Source organism: Lissotriton vulgaris, chromosome 6, assembly GCF_964263255.1.
Source record: "Lissotriton vulgaris chromosome 6, aLisVul1.2, whole genome shotgun sequence".
In the NCBI taxonomy this organism is placed as follows: domain Eukaryota; kingdom Metazoa; phylum Chordata; class Amphibia; order Caudata; family Salamandridae; genus Lissotriton; species Lissotriton vulgaris.
The window spans coordinates 853342885-853367894 of record NC_141694.1 but is presented as its reverse complement, the minus strand read 5'-3'; positions in this window follow the sequence as shown (position 1 = coordinate 853367894).

Here is a 25010-nt window from a genome sequence, read left to right as displayed (position 1 = left end):
GAATCAGCGGGGACGAATTTTCAGCCAAGCAAGGGTTACAGCAGCAGGTGCAAAAGTTAAACCTAATTTCTTTGTAACCTTTTACAAAAGGGTTACAAACAAATTAACTTCAACTTGGACACCTGCTGCTAATTGCTTCCTGGCGCCTCGTTGCCTACTTGCAACTATTCTCTGACCCTGCTCTGACCCTTGAAGCAGGGTCAGAGAATAGTTACAAGTAGGCAACGAGGCACCTGTCCAAGGAATTAAACCTCATCAGGAAGCACTTACAGATATAAAAAACAGGAAGAAGGGAGAGGATGGCAAATACACCCATTTTGAGTTGTCAGGAGGGGTTAAACTAAAAGAGACCTTTACAGCACAATTTTCATATGCATTTTGCTAAAAATAAAAAGCTGTATGTTCTGTAGGGGCAACTCAGGAATCTGGCCCTTCAGAGATTCGGCCTCTCTTTCTTTATCTCGTTCTCTCTCTCCCTCTCTCTTTCCCTCTCTTTCTCTCTCTTTCTATCTATCTATCTATCTATCTATCTATCTATCTATCTATCTATCTAGCTATCTCTCTCTCCCTCTCCCATAAACGACTGCATGGGTAACTTCGGTATACAAGCGGCTCGCGAAAAAATGCAAAAAACCCCGCGAACACGCAAAAAAACAAAATTGACAGTCGATACATATGCAGGTGTATTTTAGCACTAAAAATCTATATATCCATTACATTTGCTTGAAGTATTGTAGATACATATCTGTGTGTATTTTAGTACTTAAAAAAGATATATTACCTACTGGCGGTCACCAGTAGGTAGTTATAGTTAGGATTTTTTTCAATGTTAAATCTCAAAATTCTATTTGGAATAACTTTGGCACCGGTTGACGAATCTGCCTGAAAATTTCCTCAAAATGGCCTCGTCGAGCTCCGGTCCTTTTGGGGGGGATTCGTCAAGCGGGGGCTGAGATAAAAGGGGGGTCCCAAAACGCGTTTTCCCCATGTTAATTTCCATAGGGCGGCTGAATGGATTTCCACCAAATTTGGCAAAATTGTAGGGACTGGTAGCCCGATGTGCCTTTGCTATGTCTCAAGATAGGGGCTCCAGTGGATTTTGAGTAATTAAGGTTAAAAAAAATATATATATCTATGGGCGTGCTCCGGTGCGCGCACCGGGGAGCGCACCAGGCGCGACACGCGACTTGGGCGCGGGAAGCTGATTGGCTCACGGGTGTCTGTAAACATTCGAAACAGTCCGGAGCGGCCGCCATCTTGTGTCTCGGTAGGATGGAGACACAAGAGGTGACATAAAAAAAGGGAGAAATTACTATAAGGGGACAGGGTAGACCCCCTCCTGACCCCCTAGGTTTAATGTGGGGGCTAAAATAGGGTCCCGCGGGGCATTTTTTAAAAATATTTTTTTTCGATTTGCGCGGGGGGAGCGCACGGTACGCGCTCCGGGAAGCGCACCGGGGAGCGAAGTACGGGGAAAATCCAGGACCTTATTTATGAAGGCCTTGCGACAGTTTTGCGCCGCCTGTGCGTCACTTTTTGTGACGCACCAGCGGTGTAAAAAAATGCACATCGTTGCGCTATATTTAAAAAGTGACGCATCTAGGTAGATGGGTTACTTTTTAAAACCCTGCGCCACATTATACTTGCGTCAGGTATAATGTATGCAGAGGGGGCGCTCCCCCGCAAAAAGCTTGGTAATAGCGACGCAGTGAAATCTATGAGATTTCACTGCGTCACTTTTAGGATGATGTTGTGTCAAAATCTTGCGTCTGCCTCACAGCAGGTGTAAGACTGATGCAAGACCTTTCACATGGTGCTTTCCCTATGTGAAAGGACGCATTTCTGGAGTTGCGTCACTTTTGTGACGCACTCCAGCAATGCGTCACTTTTGTGTTTACAGATATGTCAGAAATACTGACGTATCTGTAATTCCTTGCGACATGATTCGTCATACATTAAATATGACACATCTGGAATGTCGTAAGTAGTACGCACAGAAAAGTGACGCATCGCACCAGCGGTGTAAAAAAATGTGCCTCATTGCGCTATATTTAAAAAGTGACGCATCTAGGTAGATGGGTCACTTTTTAAAACCCTGCGCCACATTATACCTGCGTCAGGTATAATGTCTGCAGAGGGGGCGTTCCCCCGCAAAAAGCTTCGTAATAGTGACGCAGTGAGCAGTGAAATCTATGAGATTTCACTGCGTCACTTTTAGGATGCTGTTGCGTCAAAATCTTGCGCCTGTCTCACAGCAGGTGTAAGACTGACGCAAGACCTTTCACATGGTGCTTTCCCCATGTGAAAGGACGCATTTCTGGAGTTGCGTCACTTTTGTGACGCACTCCAGCAATGCGTCACTTTTGTGTTTACAGATACGTCAGAAATACTGACGTATCTGTAACTCCTTGCGACATGATTTGTCATACATTAAATATGATACATCTGGAATGTCGTAAGGAGTGCGCACAGAAAAGTGACGCATTGCACCAGCCTTGTAAAAAAATGCGCCTCGTTGAGCTATATTTAAAAAGTGACGCATCTAGGTAGATGGGTCACTTTTTAAAACCCTGCGCCACATTATACCTGCGTCAGGTATAATGTATGCAGAGGGGGCGTTCCCCCGCAAAAAGCTTCATAATAGCGACGCAGTGAAATCTATGATATTTCACTGCGTCACTTTTAGGATGCTGTTGCGTCAAAATCTTGCGCCTGCCTCACAGCAGGTGTAAGACTGATGCAAGACCTTTCACATGGTGCTTTCCCTATGTGAAAGGACGCATTACTGGAGTTGCGTTACTTTTGTGACGCAATTCACAAATGCGTCACTTTTGTGTTTACAGATACGTCAGAAATACTGAGGTATCTGTAACTCCTTGCGACATGATTCGTCATACATTAAATATGACACATCTGGAATGTCGTAAGGAATGCGCACAGAAAAGTGACGCATCGCACCAGCGGTGTAAAAAAATGCGCCTCGTTGCGCTATATTTAAAAAGTGACGCATCTAGGTAGATGGGTCACTTTTTAAAACCCTGCGCCACATTATACCTGCGTCAGGTATAATGTATGCAGAGGGGGCGTTCACCCGCAAAAAGCTTCGTAATAGCGACGCAGTGAAATCTATGAGATTTCTCTGCGTCACTTTTAGGATGCTGTTGCGTCAAAATCTTGCGCCTGCCTCACAGCAGGTGTAAGACTGACGCAAGACCTTTCACATGGTGCTTTCCCTATGTGAATTACTGGAGTTGCGTTACTTTTGTGACGCAATTCACAAATGCGTCACTTTTGTGTTTACAGATAGGTCAGAAATACTGACGTATCTGTAACTCCTTGCGACATGATTTGTCATACATTAAATATGACACATCTGGAATGTCGTAAGGAGTGCGCACAGAAAAGGGACGCATTGCTGTTTTCACGCAGTGACGCGTCACTTTTCAGAAATGAGGCCTCCAGTTTATTCACTGTGTCACCTCTACGACCCTTTCTTGCGTCAATACGTCCCTTTTGCATACATTACACCTGACGCAGGAATAATGTGGTGCAGGGGTTTACAAAGTGATGCATTTACCTAGAAACTCCACTTTGTAAATATGAATAAATAAGGTGCATTTTTTATTGGACTGATGCGTCACAAAAAGTGATGCTTTGGTGGCGTTAAAGTGACGCATGGCTTCATAAATGAGGCCTTCTGCCTTCAACTACAGCAATGCATCTTTTCTTATCCTTCCACACCCCTGTTCCTTTTCAACATTTTCTTTGAATATCAACATTCCCCATATTCACTCTTCTTCTCCTTACTTTCTTTCCTAACACTCACCTTCTTTCAGTCCTCCTACTTCACTTCCTTTCTCCTCTCATACCTTTCTGTTCTTTCTCACTCATTCTCCTTTCCATTATCAATGCACTCTATTTCACTTACTCTTTTTTCTTTTTTTTTAGAATATAGCTCTTTGATGAGAATTGGAGGTAGTTCTGAAAAGAACTTTTGGTTTTCTTCTTTTTTCTAAACAGGAACAAAAACAGGGAATGGAAACTGCTCAACAGGAGCAAAAAAACCAAAAAAAATTAGGGGTGGGAAGAGCAGCGATGGTTTTCTAATGCTCGAACCATGAGCTGTACACTTTGTTCTCCAAAGGTAAGCAGTTGATTGCAGTATCTGCATCTGAGGGCACCATGGTTAAAAGCAGGTTGAATGTTCGGCACCAGCTCTTGTGATCTCCCCCTCCCAGAAGAAGTTGCTCCTCCGGTTGATGTAGAGGCCCCATCACTGGGAACCTCTTGTGCCAGAGCCCTGACACTTTCCCGGGCAAAATTCTGGGGGTGCTTCCTCTCCACATGTTGGATCATCGTGTAGTTTCCAAATGAGTACTTTTTTAAGGGGTTACCCCGCGATAGCACTTCTTTGCAGATCCTGCACTCCACTTTTGGAGCATTCACCTTTTTTTGATTAGGTGGGATTTTAAAAAATTTCCAAATAAAATGTTCCTTAACTTTTCGTTGAGGAGGCTCTTCATTAATGAATTCTGGTTCTTCCTCACTGTCGGATTGTCTGGCAGCCATGGTAAAACCAAGAAATATCCAGGAGCAAAAAGGCAGGTCTTGCAGTCACAAAAGTGAAAGAAGAAGTGAAGGAAATGGGTGGGGATTTCATTCTTTGTAAAAGAAACTGTTAGCAACCAATGAAAAGTGTTATTTTAAGGTCACATGACTTGACGCGCTGACGCTGCGCGCTCCGGAGCGCTTCCGGGTGCGCACACGCAGCACGAACGTAGGTGCTTCCGGGGCGCATACGCGGCGCGAACGTAGGCGCTTCCGAGCGCATACGCGGCGTGAACGTAGGCGCTTCCGGGGCGCATACGCGGCGCGAACGTAGGCGCTTCCGGGGGCGTACACGCGGTGCGAACGTAGGCGCTTCCGAGGGCGCTTACGTTGCGCACCGAAGTGACGTCATCATACTTTCACCGAAATGCATAATCATTTTCCTCATAAAAAAAAATGCTTTTATTTGTATAGTACGAAATGTTTTGCATTATTATTAACTTTTCATTCTTATTTTTTTCACGAACGAAAGTAGCGCTCAGGGTGCGCTTTCCGGAGAGCTTACCGGTGAGCTTACCGGAAAGCTTACCGGAGAGCTTACCGGAGAGCTTACCGGAGCGCGCACCCAGAGCGCTCCAGGCAAAAATGATATAAAAAAAACCTCAAAAATTAATACTTACACAAAACAGCAAATTGTAAAAAAAAACATAGGTTAGAAACTCGATATAGAAAGGAATTAGCATTTAAAAAACCTATGAAATTCACTGAAAAAACCATAGGTTTCACACCAGTTATAGTTAGGAATTAGCATTTAAAAAACCTATTAAATTCACTGAAAAAACCATAGGTTTCACACCAGTTATAGTTAGCTGGAAATTTTATTTGCATAAAACCATTGAAATTCCCACATTATAGTTAGTTGGACTCACTATAACTTGCGCGCCTGCAATGCACTGCTGATGACGTCACATATTACATCACTCATGACATGGTCAGTGACATCACTCATGACATCACTGATGACACCATCCTTGTGACAGAGTGACAGACCTCCTTTCAGTGTAATGTGAGCCTTGAAACACATATTCAAGAATAGTATTTAACATTTTCAAAAAAGTGGAGATACCCATACCAGTTACAATAAACAATTCAGTAATTCCACCATCTATATACACATCCACTCATTCACAAACAGTTCTATATAGTCACTCATACATATACTCACTCATTATATGTAGTGATACACCTATACATCCTGTTACACACCGACAGTCATCCAAAAGTTACTCACAGGTACTTCTCCCATGAATCTGGGAGACTAATTTGCTTACATGATGTGTTTAAAAATCGTGCTAAGGTGAGAAAAGATTAATTTAATTTAGAAAGACATTAGTATGCTTTTTGGAGAAAATAAGGAAGCCAGCTAGGGTGTGCTTGTACATAGGCGCTGTGCTGTGTTTTCAAATTATGACCAGAAAATCGATTTTTAAAAAAAAGAAATACTTTTCACATTTATGAGAAGGACAACATGGGGTCTGCTTTTTTAAATAAATATTTCACTTCCCAACATGAATATGGGTTAATAATTTGCTTGTTTGTTGGTTTAAAAACTTGTTTCTTGAAGTCATTTACGTTTCACAATATGTTCTGCAAGAGTTACATAGTCAACATGGGGGCATATTTACAAAGCTTATGAGACACATTCACGTCATTTTCCCCATTTTAAAAGTGACTTTAAAGGTGGTGCAAGGTCCTTGTAAATACACCCTCATGAGTGCTTTGCAAATTTAAGTCATTTTCCCCTGGTGCATGTGCCTTGTAAATACGCCCCTATGTGTGCTAGACAATTTTAAGGTACTTCTCCCCCCATGAATCTGGGAGACTAATTTGCTTACATGATGTGTTTAAAAATTGTGCTAAGGTGAGAAAAGATTCATTTAATTTAGAAAGAGATTAGTATGCTTTTTGGAGAAAATAAGGAAGCCAGCTAGGGTATGCTTGTACATAGGAGCTGTGCTGTGTTTCCAAATTATGACCAGAAAATCGTTTTTTTTTAAAAAGAAATACTTTTCACATTTATGAGAAGGACAACATGGGGTCTGCTTTTTTAAATAAATATGTCACTTCCCAACATAATTATGGGAGAATAATTTGCTTGTTTGTCGGTTTAAAAACTTGTTTCTTGAAGTCATTTAGGTTTCACAATATGTACTGCTAGAGTTTCATAGTCACTATGATAATAATGATATACATTTAGGACTGTTTAGGGGGCATGGATATGCTGAGGCTTCTGTAATTGTCAAAGGAGGAGAATTATGTACATTGCACTGCTGCATACAGTCCTCACCTTCTGCGTACTCTTGGATATGCTAGACTATATCTGCTCAATGAGATACCTAAGCTGAGGAAACACAAGTGATGTGATTGTGAAATGAGCAAAAATGTGTGCTAGACAATTTTAAGGTACTTCTCCCATGAATCTGGGAGACTAATTTGCTTACATGATGTGTTTAAAAATCGTGCTAAGGTGAGAAAAGATTCATTTAATTTAGAAAGACATTAGTATGCTTTTTGGAGAAAATAAGGAAGCCAGCTAGGGTGTGCTTGTACATAGGAGCTGTGCTGTGTTTTCAAATTATGACCAGAAAATCGTTTTTTTTTAAAAAAGAAATACTTTTCACATTTATGAGAAGGACAACATGGGGTCTGCTTTTTAAATAAATATTTCACTTCCCAACATGAATATGGGAGAATAATTTGCTTGTTTGACGGTTTAAAAACTCGTTTCTTGAAGTCATTTAGGTTCCACAATATGTACTGCTAGAGTTTCATAGTCACTATGATAATAATGATATACATTTAGGACTGTTTAGGGGGCATGGATATGCTGAGGCTTCTGTAATTGTCAAAGGAGGAGAATTATGTACATTGCACTGCTGCATACAGTCCTCACCTTCTGCGTACTCTTGGATATGCTAGACTATATCTGCTCAATGAGATACCTAAGCTGAGGAAACACAGGTGATGTGATTGTGAAATGAGCAAAAATATTTGCACGTTTTTCAATTACATCACCTGTGTTTCCTTACATTACTAATCACATTGTTCAGATGAGGTTTAGGCCTGTCCAGGGAGACAGAGGAGGTTTGGCCTTTGTTCAAGTGTGCAGTGGACATGACTCACTTCATCTGTTGGCCTGCACATGTATTATCTCCTCTGTACTCTTCAACAAGCCAAAATTTCATATGCAACCCTGAGTAGGCCTCACCTCAAACAAAGGTTTGTGACTGCAAGACTTGCCTTTTTGCTCCTAGATATTTCTTGGTTTTACCATGGCTGCCAGACAATCCAGCATACCTCTGGATAGGCCACACCTTATGCTGGTGCAAGGGCCTTGTAAATACGCCCTCATGTGTGCTTGGTAATTTTAAGTCACTTCCCCCTGGTGCAAGGGTTTTGAAAATACGCCCTCATGTGTGCTTGGCCATTTCAAGTCACTTCCTCCTGGTGCAAGGGCCTTGTAAATACACCCTCATGTGTGCTTGGCAATTTTAACTCACTTCCCCCTGGTGCAAGGGCGTTGTAAATACGCCCTCATGTCTGCTTGTCAATTTTAAGTCACTTTCTCCTGGTGCAAGGGCCTTGTAAATACGCCCCCATGTGTGCTTGGCAAGTTTAACTCACTTCCCCCTGGTGCAAGGGCCTTGTAAATACGCCCCCATGTGTGCTTGGCAATTTTAAGTCACTTCCCCCTGGTGCAAGGGCCTTGTAAATATGCCTTCATGTGTGCTTGGCCATTTCAAGTCACTTCCCCCTGGTGCAAGGGCCTTGTAAATACGCCCCCATGTGTGCTTGGCAATTTTAAGTCACTTCCCCCTGGTGCAAGGGCCTTGTAAATATGCCTTCATGTGTGCTTGGCAATTTTAAGTCAATAACAATAACATCAACAATGTCTGATGTGGAGCAATCTCTAGATGTGGAACAATTTCTAGATGAGGAACAATGTCTAGATGAGGAACAATCTCTAGATTTGGAACAATCTCTAGATGAGGAACAATCTGTAGATGTTGATTTAAAATTATCTAAATGTTTTCAAAAACACCCTGTGTGAAGTGTTTTTAATATAACTGTGAAATAGAGTTTTAAAATTAGTTGAGATTAACATATAATAGAGCACAGGTCATATGTAGAAGCATTCCATTCCATTGCTACTATTTGATATTTTTAAATGTGTCTATGTTCTTAAATTACTGTAGGTAGAATTGACAACTAGTGTGTTAATTGTTTGCCTACTGTAATAGTGGTTAATAACAATTTTTAAAAAAAAATTCCACAGATTTAACTGAAGATCTTTTGAAAAATTTAAAAATGCCCTCAAGGCAAAGGAAACAAAAAGAAGCAAAGCGACTTACACTCCACCTTGGTAAAGAATTGCAGCAGTCCTCTACTATAAAATCTTTTCAAGTCGCCAAAAAAGCTGTGGGTAAGAAAATGAAATCATTTTTAAAAAGAATTTGCAGACAAAAAAATACCACTATAGAACACGTTTTAGTGCAGAAGAAGAGAGACAATTTAAAGGAAAAGGAAAGGCCCGTCAAAAAAGTTTCAGTTAGTGCAGGAGATAACTCTGTGCATGGCAGTAGAAGGGAAAATCAGTTCAGGGACATTCGTAGGCGAATGTTCCGCAACAGGATAATTGTCAATTTGTTAAAAAAATTTAAGAAAGGCCAACAGAAAGGGGCATTTTATAAGAAAAAGAAAAATGTAGAGTAAATTATTGATCAGGCTTTCGAAATTAAGCGAAAGTTATTTATTTTGGAAATCAATAGACTTTGGAAACTAAACAAGGTAATTTATGATTTCAAATCAAATAGTAGATGGAAGAGAGTAGTTAATCGTAGTAATTTTTGTGAAGTTTTCTCAGGAGAATGGATGCATAGTTCAAGTTGTGAGGCATTTTTCAAGGAGGAGAGTTACTTCCAGTACAATGATTTGGTGCATGCAGTTGACACCAGTGGTCGAGCATATGAGGTAAAAGACAGTTGTCCGGTTGAAAAAGAAAAACTTGTGTCTGCAGATGCAGAAGAGGTGTTAGGTGATGAGGTTTTAGGAAGACGTCCTAAGGGTCCAGTGTACACCTGGAAATGTAGTAGTATTTGTAGTGTGCGACAGGATTCCATCAATTTGCTTTGTGATTTTGTTCGTACATTTAATAAGAAAAGTTTAAAACAGAAAATGAAGTTGTTGCAAGAATTAGATCCTTGCAGAGTGAGAGAAGTAACAGGTTTGCATGGGCATTCACTGGCTTGTCTTTTCAGAAGAGTATGCCAGAGTGTTTTTCATCATTTCAGGATGCTAGCAGTTCATCATAATAAAGTGAGGAAATTAGTGAGAATGTTGTATTATGCTAAGAGTCCAGCAATTATGCTTAAACAATTGAGCAGTGCTCTTTTGCATGGTTCAGAACGACATGTGAAGAATATTTGTGAAGAAATTGAGTTCTGTTACTTTGCTAGTAAAGAGAACAATGTTGAAATTGACCCAGTAGAAGAAGGTAATGTGGAAGAGAGTGTACAGATTTCTAATATAGATAAGTTTCACAAGGAAATTTCCATCTTTCAGGTGAAATCAAGTGAGAGGCCTAATTTCACTTGTGTGTGTTGTCGACGGACTTATTATAAGAATCAGACTAAGTTAGTGGATTTATATGCAAAAAGTGAAATGGAAAACAATAGTGAATGGAAGGATTTTGCCACATACTTGATGGTAGAAAATTGTTTTGATTTGGGATCGGATCAACGTATGTGTACTTATTGTTTTAACAAATTAAACCAAAACAGGATGCCTGCTAGAGCGGTTCATAATAATCTGGAATTGGTTAACATTCCTTCTGAATTGAAGGATTTAAATACTTATGAATCTATTTTGATTCAAAGTGTGCATCCCTTTCAGGCTATTGTACGAATGGAGCCAAAGACAGGGAAATTGCCTCCATCAGATTTACAGAGAGGATTAAAGGGAAGAGTTGTTTATTTGCCTTTAGATTTGAAGAAAAACATTAATACAATTGGAGTAGAGAAAGTGGAAGAGGAACCTCTAGTTATCCTAGTTAATGGGGTTCCGACAAAGAGTAAGAAAATCTGGCAAGATTTAGTGGATGTTAGGAAAGTCAAAAAGGCAACATTGTATTTGATAAAAAAACAATGAGTACTACAAGAATGTATGTGTTGCAGTAGAGGAAGTAAGTGAAGAAGAAGACAGCGAATTGTGTGCTGGACAAATTGAGAAAGTAGAAGCCTCTAAAAATGAAGAAATATATGAACATTATAGTGTTCATCCTTTGCATTCCAAGGAAGTCATGGGGAATGCTATTGAGTTGTTTCAAATGAAACAAGCCAAAGGGAGTCCCATTATTGTTTGGGAGGAAAGTTTGGAAGCTCGGTGTTTTCCACAGTTATTTCCCACAGGTCGAGGAGGACGATATGATGAGCGACCTGATCAAATTCCTGCTTCTGAATACCGGACTTTACGATTGTATGCAGAAGATCCTAGGTTTCGTCAATGCATTCCCTATTTGTTTCATCTACTGTTTGAAAGTGATCTGTCTGGAATGTCTTATGCAGTGAACCACATCCTGAAATGTGGTGTACAACTGCGAAATATCTCAGCAAGGGACTTTATGGATAAAGTCAATGTGCAAGACAGTATTTTGGATTCTTACCTGATTATTCTGATGGCATGTCAGCGTGGTACTAATGAGTATTGGTACCGTCGTCATGGTGACTTAAAATGTATGCTGAGGAAATTAGGAACCCCCACATGGTTCCTCACTCTCAGCTGTGCTGAGTATGGCTGGGAAGACTTACTTGAATTTCTACGAGAGGCGAATGGAAACATTGAAAATATTGAATTCAAGACACCCGGAGAACTGTGCTCTTTGGATCCAGTGAATGTATGCAGGTACTTCAATCATAGATTTGAAGCTATGATGTCTTTCATCACGAACAAGAAAAATCCACCTCTTGGAGAGGTGTTTAAATTTCTTCTGGAGAAAGGAGTATCAAGCAAGAGGTGCTCCTCATATACATATGCTGCTATGGATCAAAGATGCACCCAAATTTGGAACAGATCCGGATGACTAGTGGTGAATTTCATGGAACAGTATTCTACATGTGCTGTTCCAAAGACAAAGGAAGTCAAAAGTCTAAGAGAACAAGTTTTACGGTTTCAAAGCCATCGTTGTGGAAAGTACTGTCGTCGTAAATTCAGAAACAAGAACAAGTACTATACAAAATGTCGTTTTGGATTTCCACGATCGGTGATATCTAAAGGAAGAGTGAACAATTTGATGTCTTCGCTGCGACATAATGTGATGAGGAAATCACCCAAAAAGACATACAATTTGAAAAGAAACAAAGAGTCCAAGAACATCAACGACTACAACCCAGTTATTTTGTCCATGTGGAATGCTAACATGGATATACAGTTTGTGGCTGACAACTGTATGGCTGTGGCTCGGTATGTGATGTCTTACATCACAAAAAAAGAAAAGACAGAACTCAAGGATATGTGGGAGGACATTTCCCATGAAAAGAGCCTGAGTAAGAAGTTGTACAGTTTCAGTCTGAAGATGTTGTCGCATCGAGAAATCGGAGCTTACGAATGTTCTGATCGGTTATCTTCAGCAAGTCTCTATGCCAAATCTAGGAGTATCATTTGGGCAAGTCTTGGTCTTGCTGCAACGCGTAATCAAGTTCTGAAACCTGTACGGGAAATTGAGTATTTGGCAGAGAAGGAGCCAAGCAGTACAGATATTTTGAAGACCAACATGTTGGAGACATATTATCCAAATAGAAGCAGTCACCTGGAGAATGTTTGTCTGTATGAGGTTCTACAAAATTACATTTTTAAGAGGAACATCACAGAAGATATTGATAAAGGAGTGTATGCTGTAATTGGAAGTGAGGGATGTCTGGTCAAGCAAAGAAAATGTCTATTGGTAAATCATCGAAAATTGGATTGCGAATCTCCAGAAAGAAAAGAGTTTTTCTATTTAGCTCTTTTGCAACTTTTCAAGCCTTGGCGTGCAGAAGAGGAACTGCTTGGAGATTTCCTCCGTTACGAAGACTCATTCAATGCAGCCAAGGAGTCCATAAAATGTCCTGTTTTTCCAAAATATCTAGAAATGTTGAATGCAGAAATCGAGCAGGAAGCAAGAATTGCAGCCGAGATTGCTAGAGACAGTTCTCAGGACAGTCAGAGTTCTGTTTCATTGAGTCAGGATCCACTAGGAGGACCAATTATCGAAAATGAAGCTGCCACTGCCATGATTAAAGTGGAAAGAGCCATGGCACATGCTCAGGAGGATGTGGTTAACTTAGAAGATTTGGAAAGACAACTCAACGTTGAGCATAGGAAAATATATGACAAAGTTACCAGCCAAATTGATCATGGATTAAGTCATGAGAAGAAAGAGTTCTCATGTACGTCGTTGAAGCCTGTCCGACTGTACGTGAGTGGAGAAGCAGGAACTGGAAAAAGTTTCCTCATTAAAGCAATTTCATGTTATCTTCAGAAACGGACTGAGTCATCGCTGTCTTGTGTTGTCACTGCTCCAACTCGACTGGCAGCACATAACATTAAAGGTATTACTTTGCATCGGCTACTGATGCTGCCAGTGGAGCATGATAACAAATTACAATACCACAAGTTATCGGGAGATGCTTGTTGTGAAGTATCTAGAGTCCTGAAGAAGATGAAACTTCTTATCATTGACGAAGTAAGCATGGTTTCCAATGTCATGCTAGCCTTTGTGCATTTGAGAATGCAGGAAGTTCTTAAAACAGAGTATGATGTGTTATTTGGTGGCAAACACATCATTGTTTTCGGTGATCTTCTGCAGCTGACACCAGTGAATGGACAACCAGTGTTTAAACTGCTTACGCATGAAGATACCAGGAAGTGCCTAGGGAGCATTGGCAAAGTTAACATATGGTTAAACTTCAATTATGCTGAGCTGCGTGAAAATATGCGTCAGGCGAAGGATGAAGATTACAAGAATATTCTAAAAGATGTTAGAATCGGGAAAGTGACCGAGCGTGGGAAAGAAGCTTTACATGCACGATTACTGTCAAATTTGTATCCAGAAGAAGACGTTCTGACGGAGAATATTTTTCATAAAATTACTGAGAAGAAATCTGGAATATGTTTGATGCCAACTCTTGCAGAATGTTCCATCTTCAACAACAAAATGTTGAATTTAGAAAACCAAGAGATTGTGAAACTGGAAGCTATAGACAGAATAGAGCATATGGGAGCAACAATTATTTTGTCTGAGAATTTGAAATCTAAATTGGATTCATTAGAGAAGACTATATCTAAAACTGCTGGTTTTGAAAAGACTCTGAATGTGTGCTTAAATTGCCGTATCATTTTGAGAAGGAATTTACATGTTGAAAGAGGTCTGGTAAATGGATCAATGGGTAAAGTTGTTGATTTTGAGAAATACAGAAATAGAGATGGAATTGAATTTTAAAAAATTAAATTTGATGGCATTGAGGAAGTACAGCTAATTGGTCGTTGCACAGCTAGGTTTTTGCTTGTAAAAGACTTATATGTTCGCCGTAAGCAATTTCCTGTTTGCTTGGCATATGCGGTGACAATCCATAAATCACAAGATTTAAGTGTAGACAGTGCTTTGGTGAATATTGGCAGTTCTGTGTTCAAAGAGGGTATGGCTTATGTAGCATTGTCACGAGTCAGAACTTTATCGGGTTTGTACTTGATTGAGTGTGATGTCACAAACATTTGTGCGGATCTAGATTGTGTTAAGGAATACAATAGGTTAAGAAGAGAGTATGCGCCACATTTGCCTCAATATCCTTTGTTTGAGAAACGTGTGGTAGGCCGAAAACGAAGATATATCACTAATAGTAGGGAGGTTGTAGCAAAAAGACCAAAAGTCGATGAACCCAAAATTGTAAGCAGAAAGAAAATGAATTCTGTTGAAGATGTTGTTGGTTTTCAATTTGAAAATAGTTCTGGTGTCAACTGCTATGCTAATGTAGTGGTTAATGTTGTCTTTTCTCTAGAAACTTTAAAAGAACAGATTGTGATCAATTCGGATCAAAGTTTTTGCTGTTTGTTGAATTTTGTGTTAGAGAAATGTAGCACTGATAGAACAAGAGTAGAAAGTGTGTCTGAAATTCGAAATCTGTTAGACAAATGTTCAGGTCAAACACAATTCTCTCAAAATATTCAGCAAGATTGTCAGGAGTTTTTAATGTATATGCTTAATGTATTGCAAGATGAAGGTGTAGATCATCTGTTTGGCCTTTCTTATCAATGGCAGCATGACTGCGAGAATTGTACGTTATCAAATACTACTAGTGTAGACTTAGAAAGATTTATATATTTAACTTTGCCAGACAGTAAATCAGTATCCTTTAATAAGCTAGTAAAAGCAGCCGATCAAAACATGGAGTGTAGGCAATGTAAGTCTGCAATGCTGTCCACATTATTTATACGAAGATATGGCCAGTATGTCATTTTAATGTTCCAACGATGTAGGCCTGATGGAACAAAATTGACAACTTTAATTAAAAAGTTTGTGGCTTCTCAGTTGTCAATATCAGGAAGGACTTTTCTAACTGCAGCAATTATATATCATGAGGGTCCTTCAACAACATCAGGACATTACACAACTTATTTGAAGTCTGGAAACGGCTGGTCATTCTGCAATGATTCTGTTTTAACTTTCAAGAAAAGATTGCCTTTTCACCTTAAAAATTCTTACCTGGTGTTCTTACAACCAAAATTTTAGGGAAGGAATCGCGGGATTTGTTCTGAGGAATTTCAAGAGGTTCTAATGGCTCCTACACTATATAGCCTTGTGGATAAGTGTAGCACAGAGCAAAAACTGTTTGTTTTAACCCCTTCGCTGCGGCGGCTATTCCGCCGCAGCGCTAAGGGGGTGGGGCACTCATGCGGCGGCTCCATACTAGTGACGGAACCGCTCCATCACGGCTCGCGGGCGAGCTGTGCTTGTGACGGAACGGTTCCGTCACGAACACGCCCGCCCACTAAAGCCTCAGCGCAGGCGCGTAATCAGCGCCGCGCAGGCGCGGCGAGCGGGCCGTGACGGAACCATTCCGTCACAAGCACAGCTCACCCGTGGCTTGTGACGGAGCGGTTCCGTCACAAGCATGGGAGGGGTTAATAAGCTAATTCAAGCAGCAGATCAAAACAAGGAGTAGAGGTAATGTAAGTCTGCAATGCTATCCACATTATTTATAGAAACTTATGGGTGAAATGTCATTTTACAATTCCAACTATATAAACCGGATGTAAATATGTTGTCAAGTCTAATTAAAAATGTTTTGGCTACACAGTCGTCGATTTCAGGAAGAACATTTGTAACTGCAGTTATTATATGATATGATGGTCCTTTGACAACATCAGGATATTACACAGCTTATTTGAAATGTAAAAAAGGCTGGTCTTTCGGCAATGATTACCATTTGACTATGAAGCAATGTTGCCTTTTGACTTGTTTTCAGAAGTGAGAATTTAGGGTAGGTAACTGGACTATAATGATTCTAGGTGTTGCTGTAATTTAGTGTGCTGTTTTAAATTGCTTTGTATGTCTCATTTTTGTTAAAACGATGGAGCTTATCTTTCAGAAAGTGGCGGGCAGAAAATAATAACAGCACAACAGAGTATAAGCTGTTCATAGGACATCCTTTGACGTCATGGAAAGTAAGTTACTTTTGAGGAGTTCTGATTTCTGATTGGTTATATTATATGGGTTTTTTAAACACAATCATTTTGATTGTGTTTTTTTTTCCCCGCTTTTATATGATGAATACCTTCAACTCACTGTTTTTAGTGAAATTTGATATATTCTGAGAACAGCAAAAATAAACCATTTAATATGTATAATTAATTCTGTACTTTGAATTGTGATTTTTAATATGTACTCATCTTGTCTCATGCTCACTCATCTTTTACTACCTTCTATCAATTTTTAAATTTTTTTTCTTTCATTCACAGATTGAAAGTATAAAAATAACAAGTGACTAAGTTAACGACAATTATAAGGTAAGTGTTTAGTACTCATTCCGTTACATCTCTATCACATTTAACTTTTATTAGTTCCACTGCTTCATTTCTTTAACCCTCAGTTTCCTGCCTTTGCTACTTCCCTCATTCCTTTTCTATTATTTACTTATTCTACTCCTTCCACTCCTTTTCTCAGTCCCTCTGTTCTCACAGTTCCTCACTCCTTTTCACTCAGTCTGTTTCTCTAACACAAACTGTCACTGTCTCTTCACTCTTTTACAAGTTGTTCTTTATGCTTTCTCTCTGTAGTTCATGCACAGTATCTTATTTTCATTTCTTTGCTGTTTCAATTATTCTTTTTCTATCACTTTTTCTTTTCTTCTTTCTGTTTTTTCTCTCTATCATTCCACATGTTTTTATCTTATTCACTATGATACACCTTGTTTTAATCCTATTTACTAACACTCTCTTTTTTTAACACCTTCCCTCAGGGTTGTTGTTTTAGTCCGGTTCTATCCCTACTTCTTATTCCACATCCTTTACTCTGTTTCTTTTTAATTTGAAGATTCATTCACATTCTCCAAGTAACTCTTGTTTATTATTCTTCTACACTCTTTTTTTCTTTCACTTCCTTTTCTATTTTCTTTTTCTCAATTTTTCCCGCTTACAACTTTTCTTTGTATAATTATCTATTATACAGTATCTCTGTGTTACTCCATCTAGCTGTCTTTCTTATAACATTATTCTTTCTGTCTCCTTCCCTTATATACATTATTTTTTTTTCTTTTTTTTTTTGGTTCGCTTCCGGTTCGCGTACCGGGACGCGAACCAGGAAGCAAATCAAAAAAAAGAGAATGCAAGAGTGCTAAACATTTTAGCAATTTTTTTATAAATGGGAGGTAGTTCTGAAAATAACTTATTTTTTTATTGTTTTTGTTGTTTTATATGTTGTTTATTATTTTTCTGAACAATTTTAATTTTTTTTAGTTTTTTTCAGGGGGAAGAACGAAAAACAGGCATTAGAAACGGCTCAACAGGAGCAAAAAACAAATCACTTTTTGGGGCGTTTTGAGCACTTGTGATTTTCAAATGCTCTGTTCATTAAGTTTACGCTCATCTCGCCGTAACAAAGCAAAGCCTCACAATAAATACACACCAGCTTGATGTGTGCAAAATTAGTTTGGATAGTGGGGACCGTCTCCCTCGCCTCTGGTCCCGAAAGACTTTCCTGCGTTGAGGTGGTGGCCACAGGAGTTGGTGGATTTTCACGTAGGTTACGCACCTCCGCCACACTGTTGAGGAAATGTAAAAAACTGCCAAATGAAATTGTCCTTGCGGTGTGATTTCCGGGGCTCTTCAGGCAAAAATACTATGTCATGTACATCCTGTTCTTCTTCTTCCTCCTCTTCTTCAGGGTTGGGAATGAACTGGGGAGGTGGTCCTTCCTTCCTAGGAGGTGGTGGTGGTCGTGGGGGTCCACCAGCTGCAGCTACAATTGAAGCCATCTTTCAATAATCAAAATAGGTTTTCCTCTGCCAAAGTTGAAAGTCAGAGTGAGAAAAAAAGGAGGGGGCTTTCATCATTTGGGAAAAAAAAATGTTCTAAACCAATGAAAAGTGTTATTTTTAGGTCACATGACCTAGCCTTACATCAATAGGAAACCAAAAGTGAAATCAACCAATAAAAAGTGTTATTTTCAAGTCACATGACTTGTTACGCTTACGTAACGCGTCCCGCTACGCACCCGGAGCCCTTCCGGGTAGCTGCGCTTCGCGCCTCGGTTCGCGTTCCAGAACGCTTCCGGGTGCGCTAACACGGCGCGTCATAAGACGCATTACGCGGCAACGCGATACGTCCCGCTTACGCGACGCGTCACGATGTTGTTTTCTAACGCGGCAGTTGCGCTAACGGAACGTTTACCGGTTCGCGGACCGGGTCGCGGATCTAAATTGAGCTAACGGGAATATACCCGGTGCGCGGACCGGTAGCGAAACAAAAAAAAAATAAAAAAAATATATGTACATAAAAAAATGATATTAAAAACATATAAAATATATTTTTCCATTAAAATAAGAATACATTTTACAGCTTTTGATATTTGCTATTAAAAAACCATTGAAATTCACTGAAAAAACCATAGGTTATAGACCATATATAGTTAGGAATTAGCATTTACAAAACCTTAAAAATTCACTGAAAAAACCATAGATTATAGACCATATATAGTTAGGGATTAGCATTTACAAAACCTTATTTTACTCACACAAAACCATTGAAATTCGCATATATAGTTAGTTGCACTAACTATATATCGCGCACCCGCAATCCACTGCTGATGATGTCACATATTACATCATTCATGACATGGTCAGTGACATCACTGATGACATCATCCAGTGACTGTATGTTTCTGTAAAGTTAAAATATGTCTTACATATTGAAGAATGAGTGGATGTATAAGTGTCTGGATGAAGGATTTAGTAGGTGCATGACTGACTGTTTGAGAAAGTGATTAAATGTGTCTCATTGAGTGCATGGGTTAGTGACTAAACTGTCTTAATTTGTGCATCATTATATCAGCAGTGGATTGCGGGTGTGCGATATATAGTTAGTGCAACTAACTATATATGCGAATTTCAATGGTTTTGTGTGAGTAAAATAAGGTTTTGTAAATGCTAATTCCTAACTATATATGGTCTATAACCTATGGTTTTTTCAGTGAAAATATATATATATATATATATATATACACATCATCTCACCATTGGTATGTCTCAGAAATATTATATGCACAAAGCGGGGACGCGACATAATCAGGTATTTTTTTACGTCTCCCGGTTGCTACATACTTAAAGAAATGCCCATCGTCCCACCTTAGATATGGCCTGAAATTGTTGTGATCGAAAAGGAAGCTATTGATAAACTAGAGGCAGAATTCTTGAGCAATACTGCTTTGGATGATGCCAAAAGAAAACTTGAAGAGATTAATAGGGACATAGATGGGTTTAGGGACTATCTCATCAACACGAAGACCAACAAACTCAAAAAGGATATAGGCGGATTTAGTACAGAGTCCACTTACCCATAAATGAGGGAATATTATTTCCAACAAAAAAATGAACAAAGTTGGGAGAGACCACCTAATAGACCGGTGTATAAAAGACGAGGAATGAAACAGATCACTTTCTCTGACACATCAGGGTCTAGCAGTGAGGAAGACAATACAACGAGAGAGGATAACACAAATAGAGGTAACACACATGAATATGGAGTCTGAGAATAGGACAGAGGTTCAATGGGAATCAAGGAAGGGGCTAACAGATATGGGGTCCTCCTCCTCCTCCTCCGTTCCAGCAAAAATACCAGAGAATGCGAAACCAATGCTACTGGCATCAGATAGTGCACCAGTAATCAACTTGTCCAATATGGAACTTATTAGTAAAGAATCAAAGTTTTAGTTACAGGTTTTAGTTGTATCTCCTCTACTGGTATTAATAAATTTCAACTGGAAAAGGATTTGTGACCCTTCTTCGGAAAAGTACGATTGAAACTTTTTTTTGAGGGACGGCCCAGTAAAGAAAGTAACAACAAGTCAGGTTTAAAGCCAAAATCCACATTCACTCTGTCTCTGGCCATGGTAGGGAAGAATCTGGAGGCTTTTGAAAAAGCTGTAGAAAGTGGTATCCATAAGATTCTCTTTGAAAACTCTGATTCATTCTCATAGAATATGAGTAGGGAAGAAAGAACTGCTTTGAAGTCTTTGAAAGAAGATTTTAGTCTGACCATAAAACCAGCAGATACTGGGGAGGGTTTGTAGTTTTTGACACAGCCGACTACGAAAGTAGGATGCAGAAAATATTGAGTGTAGTTGAACATTATGAGAAAACAAAAAGGTTGGAGGAGGGCCAGAGGGATTTTTAAAGACCAGACAAAGACACATTCCCTAACTGAATGCAGAAAAACATAAAAGTGTCAGAGGGTCTATACGGTCTATGTGTGGTTCATTAAACTAATAGAACAGTGTCAACTCATCTAACACTGATAAAGAATATTGGTGGATACCAGTGATCACTCACAGGATATCCATCAGTCACCACACGGAACCGCCCTTCATCATTTGGCATTCCTGTTGGCCACAAAGATTGGTACACCACTGGCTCAAACGGGGGGTCAGATGGTATAACCTCCCAAGAGCCAAGTGATGGCCAATAGTGGTAGAGTGTCACAAACTACCCATCAATTGAATTAGTGGGTGACTGATTTGCAGTGCTGTGAGAAAAGGTGTGTGAAAAAGTGAGTGAAAAGTATAAAATTGGATGAGGGAGCAGAAATAAGGCAACTTTATTAGGTTCTATGCTCGCTCCACCAATATTAAAAAAGCAGCATAGGTAAACGTGCCAGGTTCTATGATAGAGATGTAATGCTACACAAAGTAGGTCAAAGACAGAAAGAAATTAACAAGGTTATGTTCGTGAGTACCTTCTTACACATTAGTAACAGGATAAAAAACGTCATTAATAACAATTGGCACATTGTGAATGATGATGAAGACCAGAAATTGAAGAAACCAATTTTTTCCTTCAAAGAAACAGGAACTTAAAAAATGAACTCTTACACACACATAGAGAAGGTACTCAAAACACACAGAGCACACTAGAGAGAAGAGCAGCCACAGGTAATGTAAAGTGTGATACCTGTAATGTTTGTACCTTATGTATTGCATTGAACAGCTTGGATCATAATGGCTGTCAGGTGGAATCTAGATCATTAAACAACTGTAGGAGCAAACATATTGTGTATTTCCTATAATGCCCGTGTGGCAAGGGCTGCATGGGGGGAAAAAAAAGAGAACTATGCACCAGGCTTCAGGAACACCATTCTGCTATCAGAACTAAAAAGATGAATGCTCCCTTGGCAGCCCATTTTATTGAAATAGGGCATAGTGACTCTGAAATTAGATGGTTCATTCTGGAGAAGAATTTCATGGGCAAGCAAGGTGGAAACATAGAACTTAAGCATAAATCAAGAGAGCAGTGGTATATTTAGTGATTTAACACTGTTAGAAATGACCTCAACTCGAAAGAAGAGTGGGAACGCATAATAGGGACCATTTGACTGTAAACCATCTTTTTTGTTGATGATATTTGTACCAGTGATAATGCGGAGAAGAAATAGAATGAATAGTAACGTATCTCCCTCAAATCTGTAAATCTTTTAATATAATAGGATCAGATAGAATAGAGTGACACATTGCCTATCAACATATAGGGGCAGGGACCTACCTCTAGTATCTAGTTAGTACACAATGGCGTAGTTAGGTTTAGGTAAAGTTGATGATATAACATTCACTATTAGAACTTATATCGCAATAGTGAGCTTGGCAGGTGTAGCAAATTTGTTTTTGTTTTTTATTATTTTTATTGTTCAGTTCATAACATACAAAACAGAAGCAAAAAAAAAAGGCAGGCATAGGGATAAATATGTTACATACATTCAGAACAAAAACCAGCAAATATATCACTATAGCATATCAATATTATTATTACAACGAGACGTCTAGATGTTGTAGCATAGGCAGCCATATTTTCAGCCCTAATTGTTTCTTCTTCAGAGACTTGAGACGATATAAATTAAATTCAAAATAAAACATATTATAAAATTTGGCTTGCCACATTTCATAGGCTGGTGCTGCTGGTTTCAACCACATCGTGGTTATACACAGTCTAGCCACCGCCATTGCCATAAAAATAAAATGACGATTAGAATAGTTATTCTGTGTATATTCTGTCCCATTACAGACCCCAAAGAGCAGCATTTCCCGACTTATTACGCAAGGCACCTTAGTTGTTTCTAGCAAAAATCGTTCAATGCACAAAAAAAGCTAGGTTAGTGCATTGCAATCAAAGAATATATGAACTATATTTGCTTCATCCATTTGACACCTAAAACATTTACCATCATAAATATCGCCCCACTTCATCATTTTAACTGGTGTATGGTATAAATTAAAAAGGTTTTTATAATGTTGTGTACGCAAATTTGCAGACAGAATTACTTCACTTGCCAAATCGATTGAAGTTTGTAATGAAAAACCTACCTAGTCGAACCTGCCATTTTAAATCTTGAATAGCTATATCTTCTTGTTGCTTTGAAAGTAGCATTTCATATAACGTCCCTATATTTGCCCCTTTATACATACCTTCAATAAATTCATTGCACAGAATACCCTGTGACCAAGCATGTTTATATAAAAAGTCGCTTAACTGTAAATATTTGAAGAAATCCTTCTTGGTTATTGCATTTGTTGACATTAAATCTGAAAAGGCCATCAGTACCCCATCCTTATACATATCACCCAAACAACATATCCCATTATCTCTCCAAGTTTTCATCTTTGTATCCCAAAATATCCCCGGGAATATTTCTGTAGATTCTAGGGGTTTATGAAAAATGTATCCGCCTTATGGCCCAAATTTTACATATAATTTTCCACCCCTTATATGCTGTGATCATAATTTTAAATCTAGTGCGTTTAAAGTAACTTGGCTCAAAGAATTTCAACAGAACTGCACGGGCCGGATTCCCTAATATCATCTGATAAATATTAGGAGATTCAAACTGCCATATCGCCCTCCCTATTACCATATATTTTGAATTTTGTTTAATACACACTAAATAGAATAAAAGAAAATTTGGGAACCCGACCCTCCGTGTGTCAATGGAAGCATCATATATTTTGATGCCCGACGGGCTTTCTTCCACCCCCAAATAAATCAGTAACAGACTGGAGCTGCATTAATTGTATCCGTTTTAACTCTAGAGGAACTGTCCGGAAATAATAAAGTACCTTAGGAAGAAAGCACATTTTTAATACATTCCGATGCCCAACCATTGACAGATGTAGGCATTCGATCTTTTCTAGCAGTTTTTTTACAGAGCCTACAATGTCAGACCAATTTACTTCTATTATTTCCTGAATGAACATAATGATTTTAATCCCCAGGTACTTAGCCTCAGGTGGTACTCGCCTTTCACCTGGGCACAGCCCAGCCATGCAGACGACTTGAGTTTTAGAAATATTTAGCTTGTACCCGGAAACCTGTCCAAACGTTTGCGTTAAGCTTTCTACCTCTCTTAGAGCAGATGCAGGATCTGATGTCACCACTGCAATATTGTCCGCATATGCTAAAACACGTATGTTGTACTCGCCAACTGACATCGATCTAATAGAATTATTGGACTCCAATAGCTGTAATAATGGTTCTATATAGATCGCAAAAAGCAGAGGAGATCACGGACATCCCTGCTGTGTTCCCCTGGTTATATGTACAACAGGAGATTCATGTCACATAGTGCATATTTTAGCTCGAGGACGCTTATACATAGTTCCTATTGCCTGCATGAAGTCAGGTCCAAACCCCATCCTATGCATAGTAGCCCATAAAAAATCCCATGTAATGCAATCAAATGCTTTTTCGGCATCTAGAAAAATAAAACCAATATTCTTTTGTAGCGCAGTTGCAAAATCTATTATTTATATAACCCTATGGAGGTGATTGACCCTGCTTCTACCAGGGAGAAACCCATGTTGATGCCCAGATACAAGCGAAGGGACAACTTGCAAAAGCCGAGTTGCCAGTATTTTAGAATATATTTTAGCATCAGCAGTAATTAAAGATATAGGCCTATATGACCCAGGAGAGCAAGTGGGCTTATCCTTTTTTTTAAAACAACTATGTTAGTATCATCCCAGGAGACAGGGGGGGTTTCCGCCTTGAGCTGTTAAAAAAGTAATAAGCATGTCCTCTTTAATAATTTCAAATAATAAATGATATACCTCCAAAGGGAGTTTATCCGGACTAGATGCTTTCCCAAATGCCAACTCATCTATTGCTGACTGTAGTTCCAACATAGAGATCGAAACCTCCAATTTCTCCCTCTCAAAAGACCCAAGTTTAAAGAAATCGAAATCCTGAAGATAAGACTCTATTAGTTCCTCAGCAACAGGATCTTGAGTATATAATTCTTGATTATACTTACAAAAAACTTCCATAATGTCCTCCATAGTTTCAACCATATCCCCACTAGCATTCTCCAGTACCTCAATGCGTTGCGCCGCCTGTCTGCCCCGCATTCTTTGAGCCAAGCATCTGCCCGTTGCCTCCCCATATTCATATCTTTCAGTCTTATAAGCCTGATATTGGGCAGCAATATCTTAGCTCCATATCCCATTAATCCTAGCTTTACAGCTAGCAACCTTAGTTTGTACTATACAAGAGTCGGTGTTGGAACGGATTATAGCAGTAAGCTCACATTCTGCCACTCTGAGTTCCGCAATCAGTCCAGTTATCAAAGCTTTTTGTTGTTTTTATTTAGCCCATCCATAACTGCATGTTTTCCCC